Raw genomic sequence first — 18,862 nt, 5'->3', positions numbered from 1 at the left:
TAGGATTAGAGAGATTAGTATGCGCAGGCTGTTTATTATTATATCATCGCTATACGCTATATATATTGTTATATCATCGCAATGCGCTATATATATTGTTATATCATCACAATCGGCCTAAATCTCACCCTTTGTTTACCCCAAACTAGCTACATTTTAGTGATTAACTTTTTAGATAATATGGCCTCTGTTAGTTGGTCAGGGAGATCAATATGTTGTCCTTTCATGTAGTGTTATTTGGAAAGTCTAGAAAGATATAACAAATACTGTAGTTCAACATGAGTATAATCGAAAATGCAATAAAAACAGCAATTTATGGCACAAAGAACTACGTTAATTTAGAAGCTCACACAGAAATGAATACAGTTGATGAGATGGCTAGTGGGAATCTTCTATAGCTTGGAGAAAATAACATAACACAATCCCCAGCAGAGGAAAGGAGGCCCAACCAGAGGCGGATTGGTCATAGGGGTTACAGGGAAGATTCCCGGTGGGCCGACACACCTGTGGGGCCTGTTTTGTTTGAGGCCATGTGGTCCTTTTTATAGACATAATGAATAAGATGCAAAATAATTTGCATATGTGAAAATTACTTTGCCACTTAGCCTGTGATTGCAGATGATCTAGTGCAGTGGTTCCCAAACTGTGTGCCTAGGCACCCTGGGGTGCCTCAGAACACTTGCAGGGGTGCCTTGGATTGGTGGTCCAGGACCAATCAAAATTATTTCTGGTCAATGTAATAGGCAAAACCAGTGTTGGTGGCTGCCAATCATAAAATATGTGGACAAACATAAGCAAATCTTGATCCTCACCACATAATGGAACCTAAAGATGACATTGTCAAAGTCGAAAAATATTGTAATGCACACCCCATGTACTAACCCCATGCAAATGCCCGCTGCGCGTGCACTCAGTCTGCCGTGCGTGCACATATCCGCAATTTGCGTAAAGTAGCTTTCCACGGCCATGCGCCTTAGCGCGTGGTATGCGCATTTATGGTAGAGTTTGTGAACGCATAAGAGGGTTATTGGAACATTACATATTTAACCCAAATAGTGTACATTTTAGATATAGCTCCCCTACACCGCATCAGCGAGTATCAACAGTTTAAACAGTTCCAGGACTAAGGGATTCGCCTTTGCATGATAGGAAGGGTCAGACTCAGGTTAGAAGGTGATGTCTAGTATCCAGCTGTAGGGTATTTTAAGGGTAACATTCCGGTGTTAGTTAGAGAAAGATCGCATGTTCCTGCGTATAGTTATGTACAAAAGTAGAATATAGATATTTATTGTATTTACAGTATATTATGTATGCGGCGGGAATCCAGTGGATACCACCCACAAGAGCAGTTAGAGAAAGACATCGCCCACCTTTTCAAATCAACCTATGACCTCTACTGTAATGAAGAGACACACCTCTGTGTCCAATGGACAATGAGATTACAGTGACCATTGTATTGTGTATGTAAGTTGTGTATAAAAAGCCCGTTGTTACCTGGCCGGTCAGAAGACTCTGAACGCTATCTGTATGACGAGCGGAGGACCGGCCAGGTTGCGCTTGCGAACATTCTCACGTAGCCATTATTATGTTTAGACTTATCTTGTTAGCCTGTAGTGTATAATTTGTACTGTTTTACCTTTTTGGAATAATCCACGGTGGCCTTAGAACCCTGTGGTTTCAACTACAAAACGGTGTTGTGTCCTCACTTTCCGGCAAGGGTTTAAAGAGTATTCTAACTGTATAAGGTGTATAAGTATTGATAAGGTGTACGCACTGCGGGTACTTTATACCATCAGCGATACTTAAGGTTTAAGGTATAACATATTTTTAGTGCTTTACGGCACATGGTTTAGAGTATAAGAATAATTATATTACATTGTATTACTACTTAAGGTTTAAAGGTTATCAATTGTGTGTGCGTGCGCTGTGCGTACTCTGTACAATCAGCGCGGCGTGTGTACGCCAAGTACGTACCACGTACGGGTCTCTGTACGCAAATAGCGTACAAAGTGCGTAGCACGTGTATTTAGTCTAGCGGCCATAGCGGCTCCACGGTAGAAGTGTATCTAGAGGTATAGCTTTGCGGTTTAAGATAATATAGACATTATCAATTGGGGGCTCGTCCAGTTTTCCTCATACCCACAGCTTAGCAGGGTACAGCAGACTTTATCCATCAGCAAAGGGCGGGAAGGTATCCCACACAAACCTTCTCTTGGTTGGTGGATACACTAGTGCTGATAAGATAAGCGTCTGCTCTGCAAGATTTGTTGGGATGCTAGTGGGATCCGGAAGGTAAGAACGCAAAGCTATTTTAAGATCTGTAAATTTCTGTTTGGCGCCAAATGCGCACACATCACACGCATATACCTGTATTTTGTACTTTGCATATCTGCTCGCATTATTGCCATAATTACCGATTACTAGATTCATTTTGAGCTGTACTGAAAAATTTGTTGCTATTTAGTTAAAATATAGAGTTAATATTTAAGGAAGTAAGTGTAAGACGCACACACAGCCTGGCCTAGTTGTAAAGGTTGATACAGAGGAAACTGTGTGTAGTGTTAAATGAGCGATTATAGTTAAATATCGCTTACATTTATAGAAGTGTGGGATTTGTAGTACTGCGGACGTACGGCCTTTGTACACGTGTCACGGACAAAGTACAGGACTGCGTACGCTACGTACATTCCTACGCACGTGGCGTTTTTACGCAACGTGCGTACAGGTATGCCCACTAAGTACAAATCACAATAGCATTGTTTCAGTTTTAGGCGCGATACGGTAGCCACGCGATAATAGCACAAATTTGTTCAGTTTCCAATATTTAGTTAAAAAAAAACTTTTTCTTACTGTATCACCTCTGGTACTAAGGCTGTTTTATCTGAATGAAAGTTAATTTTCTGTACAGAAAAACCAAAGAGTATATGAGTGAACGAGCGTGAGTGTGCAAACAATAAAGGTTTTGTGGACCCAGGGAATTCGGGATCCCGTAGGAGACCACACCAGGTGAGTGGACACTTGGTGGCGTGAGAGTGGCTTGCTCACGTTAACATTGATTAGAGTACAAAGGAGCAAGTAGTAGATTACAGCAGACCAAGAGGTCAGCGAAGTCAGAAAACCGCTGACAAAGTCAAGCGAAGCTCTGAATACCGCGGCCTAAGAGGTCATCGGAGAGTTGTGTAGAGAGCGCAGCCCAGGTGGTTGGCATAGAACCCATATAGGCCCGTCTAGAAATGCTCCGGCTGAGGTTTCGCAGCCTGAAAAACGATTCCATTAGTCGTACAGCGGATAAGTAACAGTTACCTATACGCTGTGTGATTGTACCGTGCGTTAGTGGGTGCAATACTTAGCTCAACGTGATACCCTTTTACGACTTTTGCGTAAAATCGCGGGATCATAGGCGCTAAGTGTAGCACACGCAACGTGATTTGTGTAACAGTTTTTTTATTTTAAGGGAGTTTCGCTGGTCACTCAGGAAATCTCCAACGACCAATATTTACTGGGAAAGGGTAAGTCACTCCCATATTTTTCCAGTAAATAAAGGTTACACAGGGGCCCTAGGTTGGGTACGACCGGCGCTGACGACAGTGTTTAGGTGTATTGGCCAACGTGGGCGTGAGTGGGTGAGAGCACTCGTTGAACTTTCACCGTAGCCTTATCACTGAGTATTTTGTTTTTTTGTAGGAATTAGCTGAGAAGGCAATACCTGCAAAAGATGGGGGCCAGTTGCTCAAGTAAGGGACGATCAACCAGGGTTCAGGTTGATATTCCGCGGCCCAAGGGGTTGGCGAGGTACATAATGTGTGAGAAATATGGATCACACGCAGAGGTTTTATGCAATGAATGGGAACGTATGACTGCGGAAGATAGGGAACCATTCCCTAGGGTAGGCAGTTTTAGTCCAGAGGTGTTGCAGAATTTAAGGAGAAGGATATGTCTAATAAAATCCAGAAAACAAAGGATTAGACATACAGATTGTTTACATTTATGGCAACAAGAGGGCAATATGCAGAGGGAACTAGCTCACGCAGCTGGTTCCAACCCTAGCATTAAACTGATAGCAACTGCACCACCACCACCACCGTATATTACAGGAGAGAAAGTGGCTACAGATAATGGCATACTGATATATGATAAGAGTGAACTTAATAAATGTGTTAATGCTAACCCGTGCAAGTTGTATCCCATCTTAAACTTCCCTCAGGACTGCGACCAAGAAGATGAGCCCAGCACGATATCGGCACTCTCTCTAGCAGCCACCATACGAGACACCCAGGTGGGCACGTACCAACCAATAAGAGTAGTGAAGGCCCCTAGTGGAGGAGTATGTGAGGTCGTGTCCACAGGTAAGTACGGTACAGTACATTATACAGAGACAATTGCACCTCACATTGTAGAAGCAACTCAGAATGATGTAATTGAACTAAATCCTGTCAGGGTGATAGCAGTCCCCAATGGGAGGACTGACGCTCAGGGAGTCACTCCCGTCAGGAACATTGCTATGCATTGTCCTTGGTCCCGGACAGAATTGAGGACAATTATGTCTGAATTTCCCGATCCCAGAAAGGATCTAACCGCATGTCAGAGGTTTGTTAGAGAATTAGGTAACGCCACTGAACCCACAAACAAAGATTGGCGAACAGTGCTACGGGCATGTTTACCCTCTAATATTGACCCTGCAAAATTCATTACTAATTGTAAATTAGACGCAGAAGTACCTCTCACTGATGAGTACACTCAGGAGAATGTACGACAGATCAATCTGCAATTAGGAGTATATTTCCCTACTGTTGTCAAATGGAATAAAATCTTCTCCATAAGACAAAAAGAAGGTGAAACGGCTTCTGAATATTTCCATCGAGCACTGCAGGAAATGGCTAGATACACTGGGGTCGAGGACATTAAGGAAAATGTACATCATAGAGAGGTAGCTGTGTCTGTATTAATGGACGGGTTAAAAGAAACGTTGAGAAACAGGGTACAAACCACTCAACCTAACTGGAGAGGTATCTCGGTGGCTACATTAAGAGAGTCCACTATCGAGCATGATCGGAACATCATTAAACACAGGGAGTCACAGGGGGATAAGCTGATGACAGTAAGTATAAAAGCCCTGACAACGAAGCCACATCAGCCAAAACCCCAGACCCCTGAGGGTAAGTCGTATGTAGTAAAATGTTATAACTGCAAAAGGGAAGGACATTACGCACGTAACTGTAATTTTAAAGACACACATAAGGTATACCGACCCCCTAGACCAGAACATGACCCACAGTATAACACACGTAATTGGGATCAGGGACCGCATAGGAGTTATGAGCCACATGCAGGGGAAACCAGGAGGTACCCACCTAGGAGGGACTGGCAGACCTCTGGAAATTCTCAGCTACCCCCCTCACATAATGTAGCTGCCAGCGCGCTGCGGGAGGGTCACAACATACAATAGGGGTTAGGCCACACCTGTAGTCTACAGCCAGTGAAGTTAATTGCTAGCCTTGGTAGTGAACCTGAGGTCACAGTTGATGTAGCTGGTAGATCACTACCTTTCCTTGTAGATACAGGGGCGGCCAGGTCAGTGTTAAATTCAACGGTAGGTATGAAAACCACGGGTAAAACAATTTCAGCAATGGGGGTAACAGGAATAGTGCAACACTACCCTTTGAGTAGACCAGCGGAGATTACGATAGGGCCTTTGCAAACCAAGCATTCCTTTTTGCTAGCTGCATCGGCTCCGACTAATCTACTTTTGAGAGATTTATTGTGTAAGATGAGGTGTGTCATATATTGTACTCCTGAAGGTGTCTTCTTAGATATACCCGAGAATCACGTTCAGGAAGTGCAGGATATGCTAGACACCCCACAAAGGTTAATGTCACACTCTGCTGTTATAGACAAGTGTCCATCCAAGGTAGAGGAAATGATCTCCCAGATACCGGAATCCCTCTGGACCAAAGATGGACAAGACACTGGATTGATGGCAAATGTAGCTCCTGTAGTAGTTCAAGTAAAAGATGGTAGGATAGCTCCAAAAATCCCACAGTATCCTCTGAAGCCAGAGGTGGAATTAGGAGTTTACCCAGTCATAGAGCGCTTGCTACAACAGGGCATCCTAGTTAGGACGTCCAGCACTGCCAATAGTCCCATCTTCCCTGTGAAAAAGAGTGGGGGGAGGGGTTACAGGCTAGTGCAGGATCTAAGAGGGATAACAAAATAGTTGAGAGCCAATTCCCTGTAGTGCCAAATCCAGCTGTCATCCTCATGCAAATTCCCCCTACTGCGAAATTTTTCACTGTCATTGACCTCTGTTCTGCTTTCTTTTCGGTCCTTCTGCACCCTGACAGCCAATACTTGTTTGCATTTACATACAGGGGAGTACAGTACACCTGGACTCGCTTACCCCAAGGTTTCATTGACAGCCCAAGTATTTTCTCCCAGGCTTTGCATGACTGTTTACAATCCTTTCAACCTGAGAGTGGATCAGTATTAATACAGTATATAGATGACTTACTGCTGTGTTCAGATTCACTTGAGTCGTCCTTGAAAGACACGAAACAGCTTCTGTTTCACCTTTCTAATACGGGACACAAGGTTTCAAAGGATAAGTTACAGTTGTGCCAGACCAAGGTAAAATATTTGGGACATTGCTTGACACAAGGACTTATACACCTCACTGCTGAATACAGGCGATTCGCGACATGACTCTGCCACAAACCCAGCAACAGATCCGCACTTTCCTTGGAATGTGTGGGTACTGTCGAAACTGGATCCCAGGGTTCTCCATACTGGCTTTACCTTTGCAGGAAATGGTCTCCTCGAACAAACCAGATCGGATCTTTCACACAGATGAGTCCGAACTGGCATTTGAGAGACTTAAACAATGCCTATCACAGGCACCTGCACTAGACATGCCAGATTATGGGAAACCCTTTGAATTGTACGGTACGGAAAGTGCTGGGTGCGCAGCAGGTGTCCTAACCCAGAGACATGGTGATGCCAGCAGGCCGGTAGCTTACTACAGTGCACAGTTGGACACCGTAGCACGGTCTCTCCCCACATGCTTGCGAAGTGTTGCAGCGATAGCTTTGCTAGTGAGTAAAAGCAAAGATGTAGTGTCAGGACACAACCTGACCATCCATACACCTCATGCAGTGTCAGCCTTACTGAACTCTGCCCAAACCAGACATGTCTCATCACAGTTTACAAGGTGGGAATTAGCACTAATGGTCCCTGTAAACATCACCATAAAAAGATGCAGCGCACTAAATCCTTCAACTTACCTCCCCGGTGTGCCTGGACAGGCACAAGGGGTGGAGGATGAGAATGATGGTGAAGGAGGATTTAGTACAGACACTGACACACATGATTGTATGGAATATCTGAACCAAACTTTCACTGCAAGACCTGACATTAGTGACAACCCACTGGAAGGCGTAGATTTTACTTTTTACACTGACGGTAGTTGCCACAGACAGACGGACTCGGGAGACTTGTGTACTGGATACGCAGTCGTAGATGACAGAGGTACCATAGAAGCTGAACCCCTGGGCCCACCGCACTCAGCACAAGTTGCTGAGCTGGTCGCCCTAACCAGAGCGTGTGAATTGGCTAAGGGTAAGTCAGCCAATATATATACAGATTCTAGGTATGCCTTTGGAGTAGTGCATGATTTCGGGGCCCTATGGCGCCTCAGAAATTTCATGACGGCAGCTGGCACACCTGTAGCGCATGCATCCCATATAAAAAGGCTTCTAACAGCGATACAGGAACCTGACAGAGTGACTGTTATCAAGTGTAAAGCCCACACGTACAGTCAAGACCCAGTGTCACTTGGTAACAGCCGGGCAGACGAAGCTGCTAAATCAGCAGCCAGCACCCCCATACAAACAGATATCACATCACTGATGATATTCAACACCGTTAATACACAAAAATTAAGTGAAATGCAAAATTTGTGTTCTCCACAGGAAAAGGCAGTTTGGAGGTCAAAAGGGTATGGCCAGGAGTCCTCAGGACTCTGGACAGATGGACAAGGTAAGCCAGTAGCCCCCAGAGCATATCTTCCAAGTTTAGCTGAGGCGGCACATGGTCTGACTCATCTGGGCAAAGAGGGTATGTGTAAGCTGGTGAGAGCCTACTGGTGTGCGCCAGGATTCTCTTCTCATGCGGGTAAGAGAGCAATGACATGTATTATCTGCTTGAGGAAGAATATTGGAAAGTCAATACCAACAGAACCATCCCATATCCCGCCAACAGACGGCCCTTTTCAGGTGATACAGATTGATTTCATACAGTTGCCACCCTGCAGAAATTTAAAATATGTGTTAGTCTGTATTGATGTGTTTTCAAATTGGGTAGAAGCATTCCCGGCTGCCACAAATACTGCTACGTTCAGTGCAAAGAAAATTGTGCAGGAATTTGTGTGCAGATATGGTATCCCTAGGATAATTGAAAGCGATAGGGGTACCCATTTTACAGGTGAAGTCTTTCAGGTTATGTGCAAACTGATGGGAATTAATAGCAAGCTGCATACTCCGTACCACCCACAGGCGAGTGCGAAGGTGGAAAGAGTAAACAGCACTATTAAGAACAAGTTGAGCAAAGTGATGACTGAAACAGGATTGTTGTGGCCAGAAGCTTTGCCACTTGTATTGTACAGCATCAGAACCACTCCCAGGTCCCCCCTTAACCTATCACCCTTTGAGATTCTTTTTGGTCGAAAACCCCATGTAATGATTGACCCCCAGGATGATTTGAAATGCAATAATGAGGTGACTGTAAAATATTTGGTTAAGATGAGCCAGCAGTTGAGGAATCATAACTGAAACTTAAAGCTGGTGATTCCTGACCTACCAAACAGTAATTGTCATGACATTGAACCTGGGGATTATGTAATGATTCGAAATTTTCTATGCTCAGGTTGCCTTATTGACAGATGGGAAGGACCGTACCAAGTCTTACTAACCAGCACGACAGCATTGAAGGTTGCCGAAAGAGAGACTTGGGTCCACTCGTCCCACTGTAAGAAGGTCGCTGACCCCGAGAAAGCCCGTGACAAAGAACAGACTGCAGAGAACATCGTATAACACTGGAGTGTCTGTTCCGGGAAGATTGAGGCGGCACCTGAGCAAGGAGAATAACAAGACCAGAGGCGGTTGTCGCACCAGCTTTCTTTTTCCTTTTTATTATTTTCTCCATCTCCCATTACCCTCCTTTCCTCCCCCTCCTTGTTTCCTTTCTCTCCCCCTTAACAAGATGGACTTACCCCAAGAGACTGCGTTCCGGGTTTTCCTGTTGACCCTGTTGTTGACCAGAGCAGTCTGTTTCGGTGAGAGTACCAGAGAGGTCGAGAAAGGATCTGGAATGGGTTCTGATGACAAGGACGGATTTGTAGAATTCCAAGAGCAACACATCCATCGAGCAAAGGCGAGTATCAGAAAACGATCTGGTAGTCAAGAAACTAGGAGACACTGTGAAGGGTTATTGGCTGAGGAAAATTGTATCTGTAGAAATTGTGAAAACATAGTTGAGGACGGGTGCATCCAGAGATGTCAGTCCAGCCTTAATATCAACATGGACCGTCATCCATTGAGTGACTATCACTCATTAGTGGGTAAGGTTTTAAACCAGACAGAATGCTGGGTGTGCTCACAAGTACCTCAAGGTCAGAGCAAGTCAGGACTAGTACCGTATCCTTTAACAATAGATGAGGTACTTGAATTACGGGGTGGGAGACCGGAGGACAATACATTTTATATTTCTAAGCCCCCTAGTCTGAAGCTCCACCAATATCATGTGGATAGATCCTTAGTATGTTTCAATATTTCCAATTCCCGAAAGCCGGGAAATTGGGAAGTGACATGGAATAACCAAACCATGGCATTTTCACACAGAGCTGACAGAATGCCTGTAGACCCTGAACTTATACGCCAAATAGCCGACGGTGGAAGGTATTTTCGGTATAGGTATACTGTAGGAAGTAAGGCCATGCGGGTTGGAGAAGTATCTCCAGGGTACTGTGCGCATATCATACAGCCTGATACGTGTACTGATCAGATGAGAGAGATAGGGATAGGATTTTTCACCTGGAAGGTTTGCAATATGGTAATGTCATATTCTGTCCCATATGTTCTCCCCGATGATGCCTATTTCATATGCGGGAGGAAGGCGTATAAGTGGCTTGCCCCAAACTCAGAGGGATTGTGTTACATTGGAAGAGTGTTGCCAGAGGTTATGACCATAACCCATGATAAGATGAAAGATGTTCACCGCAATGCTCAAGCTCCTTACACTCATACTCACTATGAACACATCGTTAAGAGACACCTTATAGATAGGACAGAGCACGCAGCCTCTGATTTGATCCACGAATCCACCGGGATTCAATTCCTACTCGCGTTAGACATCACCTGTACCGCCAGAGGAATTATAAATTATAGGTATATCCATGCGCTAGCGAACCTGATAGATAATATCACCGAGATGTATGATGACACCTTCAGGTATACAGGGAGGGAGTTGCAAGCTTACAAAACGGAACTGATCCAGCACAGGATGGTCCTCAATTATATCACAGCGGTGACAGGTGGGTACTGCGTCACTTTGGCAACTCAGTATGGTGTGAAGTGCTGCACGTATATTACAAACAGCACTGACAACTTAACCGAGGTCATAGATCAAAAGATGGACGATATCTTGCAGTTGAAGTGGGAGTTCCGAAGGAGACACAACCTTACCCTTACTGCTGTGAGTAATGAACTGACCGGCTGGGTCTCATGGTTGAACCCACGCAATTGGTTCTCAGGTTTAGGAGAATGGGCTCAAAATGTTATCGTGAGTGTAGGAAAGTTTCTCCTTTGTATCCTGGGAGTTGTCATAATGATTGGTTTGATATTTAGGTGTGTTCGAGTTTTAAAGCGGCGCAAGTACGGTACCAAAGTGATGAGTTTAAGGAGCGGGGGCATTGTTACAACAACTGATTTAATTTATGACCCATCAATAGGGACAATGTTGTGATAAGACGTGATTCCACGGTCCGTTTCTTTCACCCGTTTCTTCTTTGTTTTCCCTCAAGCAAAAATACATCCATTCGGAAAAGACTTTGATGAACACTCTCAGAAAAAAAAATACATCCATCCAGAAAAGACTTTGATTAACACTTTCAGCAAGGATACACCCATCCGGAAAAGACTTCAATCAACACCCAAGAACGATTGCACAAATATTATGTGAATGTATTTGTGATACGTGTCTTATCTTCATCTCTACAAACTTCAGGTAGTGTCACACATAGTCGATAGGTGATACCCATATATTAGCATTCACATATGTCCCCCCCATGTATCATCAACTAAATGTGCACCCCATTTGTTGGAACAAGAAGCCGAAAAGAGCTCGGTAGTGTTTGTTGGCCCACTTACAGACCCTTAATACGGGATAAGAAGGATTTAATGTATACTTCGCAATACCTCGAAGCTTATCTAGAACATATACGGCACGATAATACATGCCCCTCAGACATGAATTTCATACATACATGCTTTTACTTTTTCACTAGCTCATACATTTCCCACCTACACCTCTCCTCCTACCATCCAATCATCTGTAGATATTGTATTGTATATTTTTCTGTTTAATGTCTAGATAGTGGCAGTTATTGTTGACTGCCAAAGGGTGGACTGTCAAAGTCGAAAAATATTGTAATGCACACCCCATGTACTAACCCCATGCACATGCCCGCTGCGCGTGCACTCAGTCTGCCGTGCGTGCACATATCCGCAATTTGCGTAAAGTAGCTTTCCACGGCCATGCGCCTTAGCGCGTGGTATGCGCATTTACGGTAGAGTTTTGAACGCATAAGAGGGTTATTGGAACATTACATATTTAACCCAAATAGTGTACATTTTAGATATAGCTCCCCTACACCGCATCAGCGAGTATCAACAGTTTAAACAGTTCCAGGACTAAGGGATTCGCCTTTGCATGATAGGAAGGGTCAGACTCAGGTTAGAAGGTGATGTCTAGTATCCAGCTGTAGGGTATTTTAAGGGTAACATTCCGGTGTTAGTTAGAGAAAGATCGCATGTTCCTGCGTATAGTTATGTACAAAAGTAGAATATAGATATTTACTGTATTTACTGTATATTATGTATGCGGCGGGAATCCAGTGGATACCACCCACAAGAGCAGTTAGAAAAAGACATCGCCCACCTTTTCAAATCAACCTATGACCTCTCCTGTAATGAAGAGACACACCTCTGTGTCCAATGGACAATGAGATTACAGTGACCATTGTATTGTGTATGTAAGTTGTGTATAAAAAGCCCGTTGTTACCTGGCCGGTCAGAAGACTCTGAACGCTATCTGTATGACGAGCGGAGGACCGGCCGGGTTGCGCTTGTGAACATTCTCACGTATGTACATTCTCTGTAGCCATTATTCTGTTTAGACTTATCTTGTTAGCCTGTAGTGTATAATTTATACTGTTTTACCTTTTGGAATAATCCACGGTGGCCTTAGAACCCTGTGGTTTCAACTACAAAACGGTGTTGTGTCCTCACTTTCCTGCAAGGGTTTAAAGAGTATTCTAACTGTATAAGGTCTATAAGTCTTGATAAGGTGTACGCACTGCGGGTACTTTATACCATCAGCGATACTTAAGGTTTAAGGTATAACATCTTTTTAGTGCTTTACGGCACATGGTTTAGAGTATAAGAATAATTATATTACATTGTATTACTACTTAAGGTTTAAAGGTTATCAATTGTGTGTGCATGCGCTGTGCGTACTCTGTACAATCAGCGTGGCGTGTGTATGGCAAGTACGTACCACGTACAGGACTCTGTACGCAAATAGCGTACAAAGTGCGTAGCACGTGTATTCAGTCTAGCGGCCATAGCGGCTCCACGGTAAAAGTGTATCTAGAGGTATAGCTTTGCTGTTTAAGATAATATAGACATTATCAACATATAAACAGAATTTTTGCTTTAATATTTATTACAAAATTTCTCGCTAATACATTTTTGGCCTAGGAGTGCCATGAATAAAATGCTGATACTCTATGGTGCCATGATTCCAAAAAGTTTAGGAACCACTGATCTTGTGTATGCTCTGTCTGCCTGCTTGGCTGACATATAAGATTGAGTGAATAGTGATTGGGATACGGTTGGTGTAATAAGCAAGAAAATATATCTTCTAAAGAATTATATAGTTTCCTAAATTCTGGAGGTGTATCATATAATGTGCTCATAACATTTAATTTTATTTCCTTTTAACTTCCCCCTTGATGCTGGACATGCCCTCTATCTGGAAAGTCTTGGGGGGGAGGGTGCTGCTGCCATGGCCCATGGCTAGACCTTACACCTCTGGTGCTGCCCATGTGGGGCCACTAGTACAAATTTTTCCAGGGCCGCTTTTTGTTCCCAATCCGCCCCCGGGCCCAACTATACGATATACAGCCCCCAGCACTGAAAGGGTCAAACAGATGTTTGACCTTCGAATATTTGATGCCTTGATGGTGGAATTAATGTTATTGATAATGTTACAGAACAGAAAGAAAAAGTAGAAAGAAGTATCTGTAAAAAAACTGAGATGCTGTATAAAGGTTAATAGGCTTAGACATAAGTGTATAGGACTATGGATAATGCTACAACATACTGTAGCACTGGACACACTGGTATTCATAGAATCGTTTCAATTTACAACAGTAAATTAAGAGTCCCATAAACACCTAATAATACTGCTTCTTACATATACAAAATCATATTTTATGGGGTGTGGTATGTTAGATCGACATTCGACACGCATTAGGTCAACATAAAAATGTTGATGTGGTGGAAATGTCAACATCCTTAGTATGTCGACAATGACCATGTTGACATTCAGCAGTTACTTACCTGGTCCCAGCGACAGCAGCGTTCCTAGCATCTTCTTCTGGGTTCCGGTGGTCATGTGACCTCCAGTTCCGGTGGAGTGGTCTGATGAGCCGACGTTCCAGTAAATATACCTGCTGAACCATGTCAACATTATAGTGTTGACATGATGATTTTTGACAGCCATGTGACTGGATACATTTGTATGTCTTTTCAACTGTGTGCAGAGTAATTAACCACATTATTAAGAAATATTCTGTGAAATATTTGAGTACAATAACCTTAGATTTACTCAAATCTCTGATGGTCCGCCAAATGTTAGCTATGATGATCCAGTGCTGAGTCTTCGGACACATGCAGTAGATTTGTGAAACCACAGGTGGGTGTCTCATTTCAAAAGATGACACCTGCATCATTTACATACCTTCTCATATCTGCTCATACTAAAGATGCAGCACCAATCACTCCTGTATCCACCTTTAAATCAGGCTCATAGAATGGAACATGGGCCTGAATCAGCTTTGTCCAATGGCGAAGGGAATGTGCCTGTGCACAATGGGTCCTGCATCCTCTAAGCACCTAAGCCCCAGTCTGTCAATCAGTCTTGGACTTGCCCTCTAAGCCCCAGCCTGATTGACAGGATGAGGGCATTCGAGAGCAGGGAGGGTGCGGTGACAGCATCCATTCCACAAAACACTCCCACTCTATGTTGCAATGCAAGGGGTGCAACATACATCAACAGTGCCTTGCTAAAGTATTCACACACACACCCTCCCCCCCCTTTGCAGTTTTTATGTTTTGTTGCCTTACAACCTGGATTTAAATGGATTGTTTGAAGGTTTGCATCATTTCATTCACAGAACATGGCTACAACTTTGAAGATGTTTTGTTATTTATTGTGAAGCAAACAACAAATAGGACAAAATAACAGAAACTTCAGCGTGCATAACTATTCACCCCCCAAAAGTCAGTACTTTTTAGAGCCACCTTTTGCGGCAATTACAGCTGCAAATCGCTTTGGATAAGTCTCTATGAGCTTGCCACATCTTGTCACTGAGATTTTTGCCCATTCCTCAAAACAAAACTGCTCCAGCTCCTTCATGGTGGATGGTTTCCGCTTGTGAACAGCAATCTTCAAGTCTGACCACATATTCTCAATTGGATTGAGATCTGGGCTTTGACTAGGCTATTCCAACACATTTAAATGTTTCCCCTTAAACCACTTGAGTGTTGCTTTAGCAGTATGCTTCGGGTCATTGTCCTGTTGGAAGGTGAACCTCCGTCCCAGTCTCAAATCACAGGCAGACTGAAACAGGTTTTGCTCAAGAATATCCCTGTATTTAGCACCATCCATCTTTCCCTCGACTCAAAACAGTTTCCCAGTCCCTGCTGTTAAAAAACATCCCCACAGCATGATGCTGCCACCACCATGTTTCACGGTGGGGATGGTGTTCTTGGGGTGATGGGATGTGTTGGAATTGTGCCAGACATAGCGTTTTCTTGGTGGCCCAAAAGTTCCATTTTAGTCTCATCTGACCAGAGCACATTTCGCCATACATTTGGGGAGTCGTCCACATGCCTTTTGGCAAGCTCAAAACATGCTTTCTTATTTTTAACACTAAGTAATGGCTTTCTTCTGGCCACTCTTCCATAAAGCCCACATCTATGGAGTGTACGGCTTATTGTGGTCACATGCGCAGATACACCAGTCTCTGCTGTGGAACTCTGCAGCTCCTTTAGGGTTACCTTTGGTCTCTGTGCTGCCTCTCTGATTTATGCCCTCCTTGCCCGGTCTGTGAGTTTTGGTGGCCGGCCATCTCTTGGCAGGTTTGTTGTGGTACCATGTTCTTTCCATTTGAAGATGATGGATTTGATGGTGCTCCGGGGGATCATCAAGATTTGGATATTTTTTTATAACCCAACCCTGACTTCTTCTCAACAACTTTGCCCCTGACTTGTTTGGAGAGCTCCTTGGTCTTCATGGTGTGATGCCTCTTGCTTAGTAGTGTTGCAGCCTCTGGGGCCTTTCAGAAAAGGTGTGTTTATACTGACAGACCATGTGATACTTAGATTGCACACAGGTGGACTTCATTTCACTAATTATGTGACTTCTGAAGGTAATTGGTTGCACCAGAACTTTTGAGGGGCTTCATAGCAAAGGGTGTGAACATGACAATTTTCAAATTTTTATTTATAAAAATTATTTTTTATATACATTTTTCTCATTTCACTTCACTAACTTAGACTATTTTGTGCATATCCATCACATAAAATTCAGATAAAAAAAAATTAAATTACAGGTTGTAATGTAACAAAATAGGTAAAAAGCCAAGGGGGGTGAATACTTTAGCAAGGCACTGTTAGTTTTTGCATATAGGGTAAATACTGTCTGCTTTTGAATGCTATATATTTACACTGCAATCTAGGTTTAAGCTACGACCAGTGGCATAACTAGGGGGCTGCAGCCACTGCTATCGCTTGGAGGCACGCAGGGCTGCGGGGGCACCCCCTCCGCCACTGATTGAGGATGTTTTCTGAAGGAGGACACGGAGGGCACAGCACGCGCCTCTCCTGTGTGTTCCTCCTGGGTCTCCGGCAGCAGCGGCGTGTCTATTAAATTAAGTGCCCGTTCGTGAGCTCTGATTGGCTCACAAACTGGCACTTCATTTGATAGACACGCCGCTGCCGCCGGAGACCCAGGAGGGATACACAGGAGAGGCACGCGCTGTGCCCTCCATGTCCTCCTTCACAAAATGCACATCTGCGGGGGAGGCAGGGGGGGGAGTGTACCTGGCACTGGGGGAGCATATTTGGCACGGGTGGGGCATATTTGGCACTGGGGAAGCATATTTGGCACTGGGAGAGCATATTTGGCACTGGGGGGGTGGCATATTTGGCGCGGGGGGAGCATATTTGGCACTGGGGGACATATTTGGCACTGGGGGAGCATATTTGGCACGGGGGGGTATATGTGTAGCTGGCACTGCGGGGGGGGGGCATATTTGGCACTGGGGTATATGTGTACCTGGCACTGGGGGGGCATATGGGGCACTGGGGGCATATGTGCACATGGCACTGTGGGGGAATATCTGGCACTGGGGGCATATGTGGCACTGGGAGCACAGCCCCAGCAACAAGCATTACCCCCTGGTTACAAGCACAACACCCAGCTCATGAAATCCCTGGCAACAATCATTACCCCCTAGCAACGAGCATGACACCCAGTGCATGAAACCCCTGGCAACGAATATTACCCCCTGGCAACAAGCTTGAAACCCAGCACATGATATCTCTGGCAACAAGCATAACACCTACCGCATGAAACCCCTGGCAAAATACCGCAGTGTGCCCTGTGATAATCTCGCCAGCTCAGACTGGCGAGTTCACAGGGCAGCACTGCAATAATGTGGCATTTGCCCAGTTGAGCGGGGACCCGGCAGAGTGATCAGCTATGTGTGTCCGATGGTGCAGTAAAGTGATACTGCAAAGCGGCAGCACACATTACAGCACCGGGGGTCACCGCAGCGAACAGGATCCGGCGCCGGGCAGCCCAGCAGAAGCAGCGCGGACCGGCTCCCTGGACTGGTGGGTATATTGATCTTCTGGGGGGGGGAGGTCCATGGCACATGTGGGTAGTCTTGACGGGGGGGTCGACTGGGCGGCGACGTTAGCTGCGATGTCAGCGGGGGTGGCGCATGCGCAGCAGGACATCGATGTATTTTTTCTGAAAAATATCCCGATGATTCTGCAGGAGCATCATCGCAGGGACAGAGCTTGACCGCAAGCTCGGTCCCTGCACGCGATAATTGATACATCCCTGCGATGTAATCAATTATCTCAGTGCGAGTTTGGGCGATTTTATCATCTGTCATCCGCATCCTGGATGCGGATGGTGATAAATAGGCCCCTTGTCTCTACCACCTCTGATGGGAGGCTATACTACTTATCCACTACCCTTTCTGTGAAGTAATTTTTACTTACATTTCCCCTAAACCCCCCCCCCAGGCTCAGTGTATGTCCTCGAGTTCTAATACTTCTCTTCCTTTGAAGAATGTTTCCCTCCTGAACTTTGTTAAGGCACTTGGTATATTTGAAGGTTTCTATCATGTCCCTCCTTTCCCTTCTCTCCTCCAAACTATACATGTTAAGATCTTTTAGCCTTTCCGGGTAAGTTTTGTGATGTAGGTCATGCACCACTTTAGTTGCCCTTCTTTGTACACTCTCTAATATATTTATGTCCTTCTGGAGATATGGTCTCCAGAACTGGTTACAGTATTCCAGATGGGGACGTACCAATGATTTATACAGTGGCATTATTACTTCTTTTTTCCTGCTATTGATTCCTCTCGCTATGCATTCAAGCATCTGACTTGCCTTTCTCATTGCTTTGTTGCATTGCTTTCCTGCCTTTAAGTCACTTGAAATAGTGACTCCTAAATCCCTTTCCTCCTCAGTAGTTTCCATTATAGTACCCTTGATACTATATTTAGCCTCTGGGTTTTTGATAGCCAAGTGCATGATTTAGCATTTTTTATTTTTTTTGCATTAAACTGTAGTTGCCACGTTCTTGACCATTTCTCAAGCCTACCTAGGTCATCAATCATTTGTTTTACCCATAAGTGTTGTATTAGAGGGAAATAGGTTTTTGAATGTGCACTTAGAAGCGAAAGAGTGTTTTCCAAAATTTTACAAAATTGGACTTACAACATGAAAAACCATATAAAATATTTTAATGTCACACAAAATAAAGACTTTAATTTACTGAAAAACACTTGTTGGCTATTATTTTTCCACCCTTAATAAACCTTGTACAAATCATCCATATGAAACCTTTAAAGAACCTCCAATACATTACTTATGGCCACTAACAGTCTTCTATATGGTCCTGCTACTGTATCTTACAGATGTGTCCTCATACTGTACATCAGGTTTTCCACATTTTTGAGGCGCACATGGCCGGGTATACACTAAGTGGTGTGTGTACCTGGTGAGCT

The 18,862-nt window shown here is 44.3% G+C and overlaps 1 protein-coding gene across 1 annotated transcript in view; it reads right to left on the bottom strand.

Moving 5' to 3' along the window:
* The window catches only part of NALF2 (NALCN channel auxiliary factor 2), a 519,176-nt gene that overhangs the window by 6,323 nt on the left and 493,991 nt on the right, over positions 1-18,862 (bottom strand). The window lies entirely within an intron of this gene.

This window comes from Pseudophryne corroboree, chromosome 8, assembly GCF_028390025.1.
Source record: "Pseudophryne corroboree isolate aPseCor3 chromosome 8, aPseCor3.hap2, whole genome shotgun sequence".
In the NCBI taxonomy this organism is placed as follows: Eukaryota; Metazoa; Chordata; class Amphibia; order Anura; family Myobatrachidae; genus Pseudophryne; species Pseudophryne corroboree.
The sequence above is the reverse complement of the archived record's forward strand: the minus strand, read 5'-3'. Positions and strand labels throughout refer to the sequence as shown.